Below are 8624 nucleotides of genomic sequence, written 5' to 3'. Positions count from 1 at the left end.
TATATCTTATGTATCTGTGGGGAGGAGGGTTTTCTCCGCGTCTTACTTTTCCGCCATCTTCCCCCTCTCTCCCAGACTACTATGTTTTAAAGTTACTCAGGTTAGTCCTAATTTTCCCCTTTGGTATGGTTATTTATGTGTTTACTTATTTAATTTGGGATATAGTTTGGGATATAGTTATGTTATATTGTTACTGTTATTTGAGGTTTTGTTCTCCTAGTGTTTTTAATTTTATTTTTGAATACATAAAACAACATGATTCAAAAAGTCAATGTCAAAATTGTATTAAATGTATATTCACGAAAGAGTCACTGCCCTCTCCACAGTCCCTTCCATTTTGTTCCCCCTTAACACCTGTATGTAACTAATCTCATTAGTTTCTGATTCATCCTTCCTGCACTTCTTTTTTTAAACATAAGAAAAATATAAAACAGTTTAAGAACTGGCATGTCACCCTTGCATAGGGATTATAGTAATCTTTTCTATATCATTTCAGTTTTAGTAATATGTGCCAACAAAGCAAGTACTATTGGCTTTGTTCCTATTGCCTTGTGATAGTAGTGGATTCAGTAAAATGGTAATTATATTTTTGGAGGTTTGTCATTGTTGGATCCCTAAATTGGCCCAATTGGACTTCTTAACTTTTTCACTGTCTTACCTTTTCACACTATCAGCATTCGTTATGGTTTATATTTGAGTATGGCTTAAACTGATAGGCTTCCCCTGAACAGTTCTTTCCCTTCTTATCTTTTGGAAGTTTGCTGTTGTGAATAATCTATTCAATTTGAACTGACATAAGAATTTTACCTTTTCCTCATATTCCTTTTATTCTTTTCTGATGATATTCTACTACTTATTTTAATTCCTTTAATTGACTTCTTACCATTTACTTGGGTTCTCTTTTCTAATTGGCTGTTTCTGTTTTTAACAAATAGGGCTTTAAGGAGTGAGCTTTGATCAGCTGCTATGTCTATACTGGAATATTGTTGAAAGGTTTTGAAGAGTTTGTTTTGAAAATCTCCTACTGATTCTTAATACTTCTTTTTTTTTTAATTTGGGAATTCAGTTCATATTAGTTTGATAGGAAAGACTTCTACAATACCTACATTAAGTGTTCCTCTATTTCTTTAAACTTTCTTTTTTTCCATATATCATGTATATTGGCATCCCAGCCAGCCCTTTTTGAACCAACTTTGACCTATTAATGAAGAAACTAGAAACCTAAGTTGATGAAGCTGTGGCAGGCCTGGACTATTGATGTTTATGATTGAAGGCTCCCAGAGGATAGGTCTAGAGATAGGCTTTCCAGGCAGAGGATTTCCTAGTTTATACCTATGAGTGAGCAGAACAAGGTTAGTCTGTGTCAAGTTTCAGCATGTACTGGCTGTAGACAAAGATCTTAGCCCATTTATTCCTTTAATTTACTCTGTGTGTGTGTATTGTGTGTTTTGGAGAGACTGTTATGGAAGGGCAGTGTGGTATAGTGTAGTTTTTGACTGTGACTTCCATCAACAATATATTTTTACTTACATGCACTCAATAAGTATATATTTATGTATAAATTTTATACTTGTTATACTATACTAATATAATTTGTAAGTCATAAAAATAATTAAATATATAGTATGTAACAGAATTTATACTATAAATGTATATTTATAATATATATAAATAGAAGCTTTAATAATTTTTTTGATCCTGTATACTCCTTGGGTACTTGGACCCCACTTTGGAAGCTACTGGTATAATGGAAACTACACAGGATTTAGAAGACTTGGGCTCCGATTTTGGATTTACAATTACTGACATAGTAATCCAAGGACATATACTTATTACCTGTATACTTTACTTTCCTCTTCTGTAATGAAGATTAAATGAAATGGGACTTCCCTGGCAGTCCAGTGGTTAAGACTTTGTGCTTCCACTGCAAGGGGCTCAGGTTCTATACCTGGTTCGGGAACTAGATCCCACATGCCACACAATGTGGCCAAAATTTTTTTTAAAAAGATTAAATGAAATGATGTATGTAAACCTTTTAGTGTATTACTTGATATAAAATATTTTCAACAAATTTTAATAGACTCTGAATAGTATTTCATATTTTTCTTCTCAAGAGCTTGATCAGGGAAGACATTTAGACATAAATGCTAATGAAGAGTGAATAACTTTTTATTTTTATTATTTGATGAGGGAAGCAAAAGTTTACCCAGTGGAAAAAAGTAGTCTAAAAATTCCAATATGGTTTCTTTTTACCTGATCACATTTATGATTTCTCAGCAATAAATCAAATCCATTTTCTGTATTAATAAATTAAAAAATATTTGTTGAATGCTTGCCATGAGCGAGGCTCTATGCAAAGAAATAGAATGCTTGAAAAGATGGGCATATAGTTTATTTACTTGAGTTTATGTGTGCTTCATTTTTATTTGATTGATTTTTCTCAATTGGGTTTAATATTTAAGCTGTACAAAGCATGTATTTGCTGTAGTTTAAATGAGAAAGTACAGACTTTGAAGTTAAATATACAGGTTCATATTCAGTCTCTTTGTTTTGTAAACCATGTGATCTCAGGCCATATTCCTGAACTATACTTCTCATATTTGTAAAATGAGGATAATTATCTTCATTGTTGGGTTGTTGTAAGGATTAAATGATAACGTTTGTTAAACACTTGCATAGCTCTAGGCAAGTAAAGTTATATTCAACAAATATTAGTCATATTCAGAAGACATTTTGAAAGGACCTTCTTAGCCATAAGAAAAAGTATCTACATCCCAGTTCTAGAAGAGTTGTCATTTAATTTATGTCCTTTCCCTCAAATCAGAGCTAAATTCATATTAACGTGGCCATATCTAATCCCTACTGTAATTGCTTCTGAGTTTTAATCCTATATTGAGTTTTAATCTTATATTACCATTTCTCATATAGGTGAACCTTTACATTTTAGAAAATAATTTGTTGCATTTTTTTATTAGGACATATAAAATGACCACCGAGAATAATATAATTTAGATATTTCCAAAGTAATGAGTGCTGTGCTTGTGCAGTTAGCTTTTTGCCTGTGAGCATTTCAGGAGGAAATCAACATACTTGTTGAATTTCATATTTCATATTTCTTAGGAAATAATATATTTAAAAAAAATTCCAACTTAGAGCTGCTTCACAGGACTTCTAAATGCCCCTTTGATGTTATATTGTCTGTTTCAAAGCAATTATAACTATAAAGAAAACCACTGTGTATTAAGTAGGACTCTTTAATATCAGGAACCAACATGAGGAAACCAAAAGAAAATGGAAGTTTATTATTGGAATGCCAAGGTGTTGATTACTGCAAATGCAGGAAGACTGTAAAGGGCCTGGACTGTGTGATGCCAAGTCATCAGCATGCTCTCTAATTCTGGCCTCTACTTCACTTGATCCTTTGCATTATTGTTTTCTCTTTGCAGAATGGCTTTCTCTAGTATATAATCTACATGGTGTTCTGAAAATAGCTGCCACACAGTTTCATGTTTATATGTTACCCATCCAGCCAGACAAGGGACTAACTTATTATCTTTCCATCTTAAATATAAATTCTTCAGAGAGAAAGTTAAATTAAGTCTCCTTGGGTTCCTTCTCTATTACTCAACGAGTCAACTATGGACACCTGGAGAGATTCATGCAGCAGAAATGGCAAGGGCTTGACCTCTCTGAAACCATTGTGGTGAGGTTGGATATGGTGAAGAAAGCAATTCTCAGAGCAACAGTTCTCCACATGTGGTCTCAAGACCCCTGGGACCATTTCAGGTTGTCTGTCAGGTCAAAACAATGTTCGTGATACTACTAATAAGCTATTTTCATTTTTCACTTTTTCTCTTGTGGGTATACAGAAGAATTTTCCTGAGGTTATATGACATGTAACATGTGACATGTACGGACTGAATGCAGAAGCAGGTATGAGATTCCAGCTATCTTATATTAAGCCAGACAGTAAAGAAATTTTGCAAAGATGTAAAACAATGCCACTGTTCTCAGTAAATTGCTATTAATTTAAATAATTTATTAATGTTAACATATAATGATTTTATTTTTTATTGAGATATAATTGACATATAACACAGGTGTACAACACAATTTGATATTTGTATATATTAAAAATTGATTACCATGATAAATCTAGTTAATATAATCACCTTACATAGTTACAATACTTTTTATTGTGATGAGAACTTTTAATATTTATTCTCTTAGCAATTTACAAATATATAATACAGTATTATAACCCTACATACTAGAACTTATTTTATAACTGGAAGTTTGTACGTTTTGACCACCTTCACCCATTTTGCCCACCCCCACCCCCTACCTCTGGCAACCACCAATCTGTTCTGTGTTTCTGTGAGGTTTTTTTTTTTTTTAAGATTCTACATATAAGTGGGATAATACAGTATTGTCTTTCTCTTTCTGACTTATTTTACTTAGCATAATGCCTTCAGGGTACATTTATGTTGTTGCAAATGGCAGGGTTTCCTTCTTTTTTATGGCTGAATAATATTCTAATACACACACACACACACACACACACACACACACACACACACACATATATATATATATTAGAATATTATTCACATTTAAAAACATCTCTTCATCTGTAGGTAGACACTTAGGTTGCTTCCAGGTCTTGACTATTGTAAATAATGTTGCAGTGAACATGGGGATGCAGATATTTCTTTGGGATTTTGATTCTTTTTCCTTTGGATAAACACTCAGCAGGAATTAGTTCATCCTATGGTAGTTCTGTTTTTAACTTTTTGAGGAACCTCCATACTATTTTTCATAGTGGCTACACCAATTTACATTCCCACCAACAGTACACAAGGGTTCCCTTTTCTCCACATCCTCACCAACACTTGTTACTTATCTTTTTGATAATAGCCAAGAGGTGATACCTCAGTGTGGTTTTGATTTGCATTTCCCTGATGATTACTGATGTTGAGTGCCTTTTAATATACCTGTTGGCCATCTGTATGTCTTTGTTTGGAAAAATATCTATTCAAATCCTCTGCCCATTTCTAAATCAGATTGTTTGCCTTTTGTTATTGAGCCCTATGAGTTTTTTAATATGTTTTGGATATTAACCCCTTATCAGATATATAATTTTCAAATATTTTCTCTCATTTGGTAGCTTACATTTTCATTTTGTTGATGGTTTCCTTTGCTGTGCAAAAGCTTTTTAGTTTGATGCAGGCGCATTTGTTTATTTTTGACTATGTTGCCTTTGCTTTCGATGTCAAATCCAAAAAATCATTACCAAGACCAACGTCAAGGAGCTTACCACCTATGTTTTCTTCTAGAAGTTTTATGGTTTCAGGTCTTATGTTAAGTCTTTAATTCATTTGGAATTAATTTTTGTGTGTAGTGTAAGAGAGTGGTCTAGTTTCATTCTTTTGCATGTGGCTGTCCTGTTTTCACAACACCATCTGTTGAAGAGATTGTCCTTTCCCCATTGTATAGTCTTGGCCCCTTTGTTGTAAATTAATTGACCATATATGTATGGGTTTATTTCTGAGCTCTCTATTCTATTCCATTGACCTATGTGTCTGTTTTTATGACAATACCACACTGTTTTGATTATAATAGCTTTGTAATATAGTTTAAAATCAGGGCCTGTGGTGCCTCCAGCTTTGTTCTTTCTCAAGATTGCTTTGGCTATTCAGAGTTTTTTGTGATTCCATACACATTTTTGAATTATTTGTTCTAGTTCTATAAAAAATACCATTAGAATTTTGATAGAGATCACATTTAATCTGTAGATGGTTTTGGGTTGTTGTTGGTCATTTTAATCATATTAATTCTTCCAAGTCATGAGCACAAAATAGATTTCTACTTATTTATATCTTCGTTAGTTTCTTTAATGTTTTACAGTTTTCAATGTACAGGTCCTTCACCTCTGTAGTTACATTTATTCATAGGTATTTTATTATATTTATACGGTTGTAAATGGGATTGTTTTCTTAATATCTTTTTCTGATAGTTTATTAGTAGTGTATAGAAATGTAACTGATTTTTGGATATTGATTTTGTATTCTGCAACTTTACTGAATTTTATTTTTTTTCCTTACAGTAGTTCTAGTGGAGTCCTCAGGATTTTCTGTACATATTGTGTCATCTACAAGTAGTGACAGTTTTACTTTTCTTCTGACTTGTATGCCTTTTACTCTTTTTCTTGCCTAATTGCTCTGTAGGACTTCCAATACTACATTGAATATAAGTGGTAAGAGTGAGTATACTTCTCTCTTTCCTGATTTTGAGGAAAAGCTTTCAGCTTTTCACTGCTGAGTATGATATTAGCTGTGGGCTTGTCATATATAGCCCTTATTATGTTGAGGTATGTTCTCTCAACTTTGTTGAGAGGTTTTTTTGTCATAAATACTGAATTTTCTTAAATGTTTTTTCTGCATCTATTGAGATTATCATATCATTTTTATCCTCCCTTTTTTTAATGTGGTGTATCACGTAGATTGATTTGTGGATATTGAACTATCCTTGCATCCCTGGAGTAAATTCCACTTGATCATGGTGTATGATACTTTTAATGTATTGTTGAATTTGGCTTGCTAATATTTTATTGAGAATTTTTTCATCTATGTTCATTAGGGATATTGGCCTGTAGTTTTTATTTCTTTGTTTGTTTTTGTTTTTTGTGGTGTCCTTGTCTGGTTTTGGTATCAGGGTAATGCTAGCCTCATAAAATGTAAGCTGTTTTCAGAATACAGAGGTTGATATCTATTATTTAAATCTACCTCATGCATTATTATTTTGATCTATTGAAGACTGTCCATTTGATCTATCATGGACTGAGAAAGATGAATTAAAGCTTGCTATTATTAATATGTTGCTCTCTATTTTTTCCTAGTGTATTTGTAGCTTTTTCTTTATGTATGTTGATGCTATTTTATATGATATACAGATAATCATAACTTTTATATTCATTGCAAATTGTGTTCTTTAGGAATAAAACTATCTTTTAAATTTTCATTTAATAGTTTTTTGCTCTGAATTAAACCTTATTTAATATATATATATTTTTTAACCTCTGCCCAGGTTTTTATTTTCAGCCATTTTTAGAGTCATTGTTTTTGAAGTATGTCTTGTGTCTAATGAATAAGTTTTTCCTGATTCTTTCTGAAAGTATTTTTCTTTCAATAGATTAACTTAGCCTTTTACCTTTATAATTATGGATATGTTTGGCATTATGTCTGTCTTTTACTTTGTTATAATTTATATATTTTAGCCTTAATTTTTGAGATCTTTCACTATATGATATACATTTTTAAAATTTTGAGGGAGTGTTTATTTTGTTAATTTGAAAGTTTTATATTTTTGTTTTAGTGGTCATCTTTAAAACTATAATTTCCAAAACAAAACAAAACAAAACAAAAAAACCCCTATAATTTCATATAGTCTTTTCAATCCTCTGCTTTTTAGATAGTTTCTGTTGGTTTCTCTTGATCAATGAGAAGATTAATGTTGTTTTTTATTACCATCCCCTTTCTTTCTTTCTTTCTCTGTTATCATATTTGTCCATGTTTATAACTTTTATACTTAATTTGCCAGCTTTAAATTGTATTATTGATCCTAGACATAAATAACATTAACAACATTTTAAACTTTATTTCCCTTGCATCTTGATATATTTTTCTTATATTCTAATTCCTTTACTGTTATTTCAGCATATCTGCATTTTCTGTTTATATATATTTGTGTGCTTTACTTGCAAATTCACCATCATTTCTGTGACACTTTAATTCTTCCCTCTTTCTTAAGCATTGTCAATGATGTTTCCTTTATTTTTGTTGTTATGGTATCTTAGTGCTGTGTTTTTCATAACCTTTATTTGCTCTCTGGAAACATTTGTCTCATGAGTAACTTTTTTGCTTACCCGTCCCCATTTTTCTGTCATGTATTGTCTTTGTAAGTATCCTATCCTGTGTCTTTTTTTTTTTTTTTTTGGTGGTATGCGGGCCTCTCACTGTTGTGGCCTCTCCTGTTGTGGAGTACAGGCTCCGGACACGCAGGCTCAGCGGCCATGGCTCACGGGCCCAGCTGCTCCGTGGCATGTGGGATCTTCCCGGACTGGGGCACGAACCCATGTCCCCTGCATCAGCAGGCAGACTCTCAACCACTGCGCCACCAGGGAAGCCCCCTGTGTCTTTTTTTATTACACATCTTTGAGTGAAGGGAGTTCTTCCTGGACTAGTTATTTGTAGGATTTTTCTATAGGGAAAATGCCAGGGCTGGGTTGCAAGCCAGAAGGGGATTTTTTTTCTCTGTTGCTTAGAGATTTGTTATGTGTGTGCTTTTAGCCTTGACTTCTTCCCAACCACAGGAAAGATGAAGCTGTGGGCTTTTAATGCTGTTTCTTTTTTCCCTTGCTGATCACCAATAGATAAATTTGTGCAAATGTGCCTTATCTGTGTGATTCCGCTCCCAGAACTGTCTCTTCTTATTCTCAAAACCAAATTGCTTTCTTGAAAGCTCTTTCTGCCAGTCTGTTCAGCCCTTTCCATTGTTGTAAATAAGGGATTTTAGTTTTTAACTGAAAAGAGAGGACTTTAATCTTGGATTCCTCGCTTTTCTGA

General features: G+C 32.8%; 1 non-coding gene across 1 annotated transcript; it reads right to left on the bottom strand.

Moving 5' to 3' along the window:
* Positions 1-419: 419 nt before the first annotated feature.
* On the bottom strand, positions 420-527 carry LOC132421279 (U6 spliceosomal RNA). Its single transcript, XR_009518557.1, has one exon. It is a non-coding gene; the product is annotated as a U6 spliceosomal RNA (small nuclear RNA).
* Positions 528-8624: the final 8097 nt, after the last annotated feature.

This window comes from Delphinus delphis, chromosome 2, assembly GCF_949987515.2.
Source record: "Delphinus delphis chromosome 2, mDelDel1.2, whole genome shotgun sequence".
NCBI lineage: Eukaryota > Metazoa > Chordata > Mammalia > Artiodactyla > Delphinidae > Delphinus > Delphinus delphis.
Note: the sequence above shows the minus strand (reverse complement) of the source record. Positions and strands in the feature narration are given on the sequence as shown.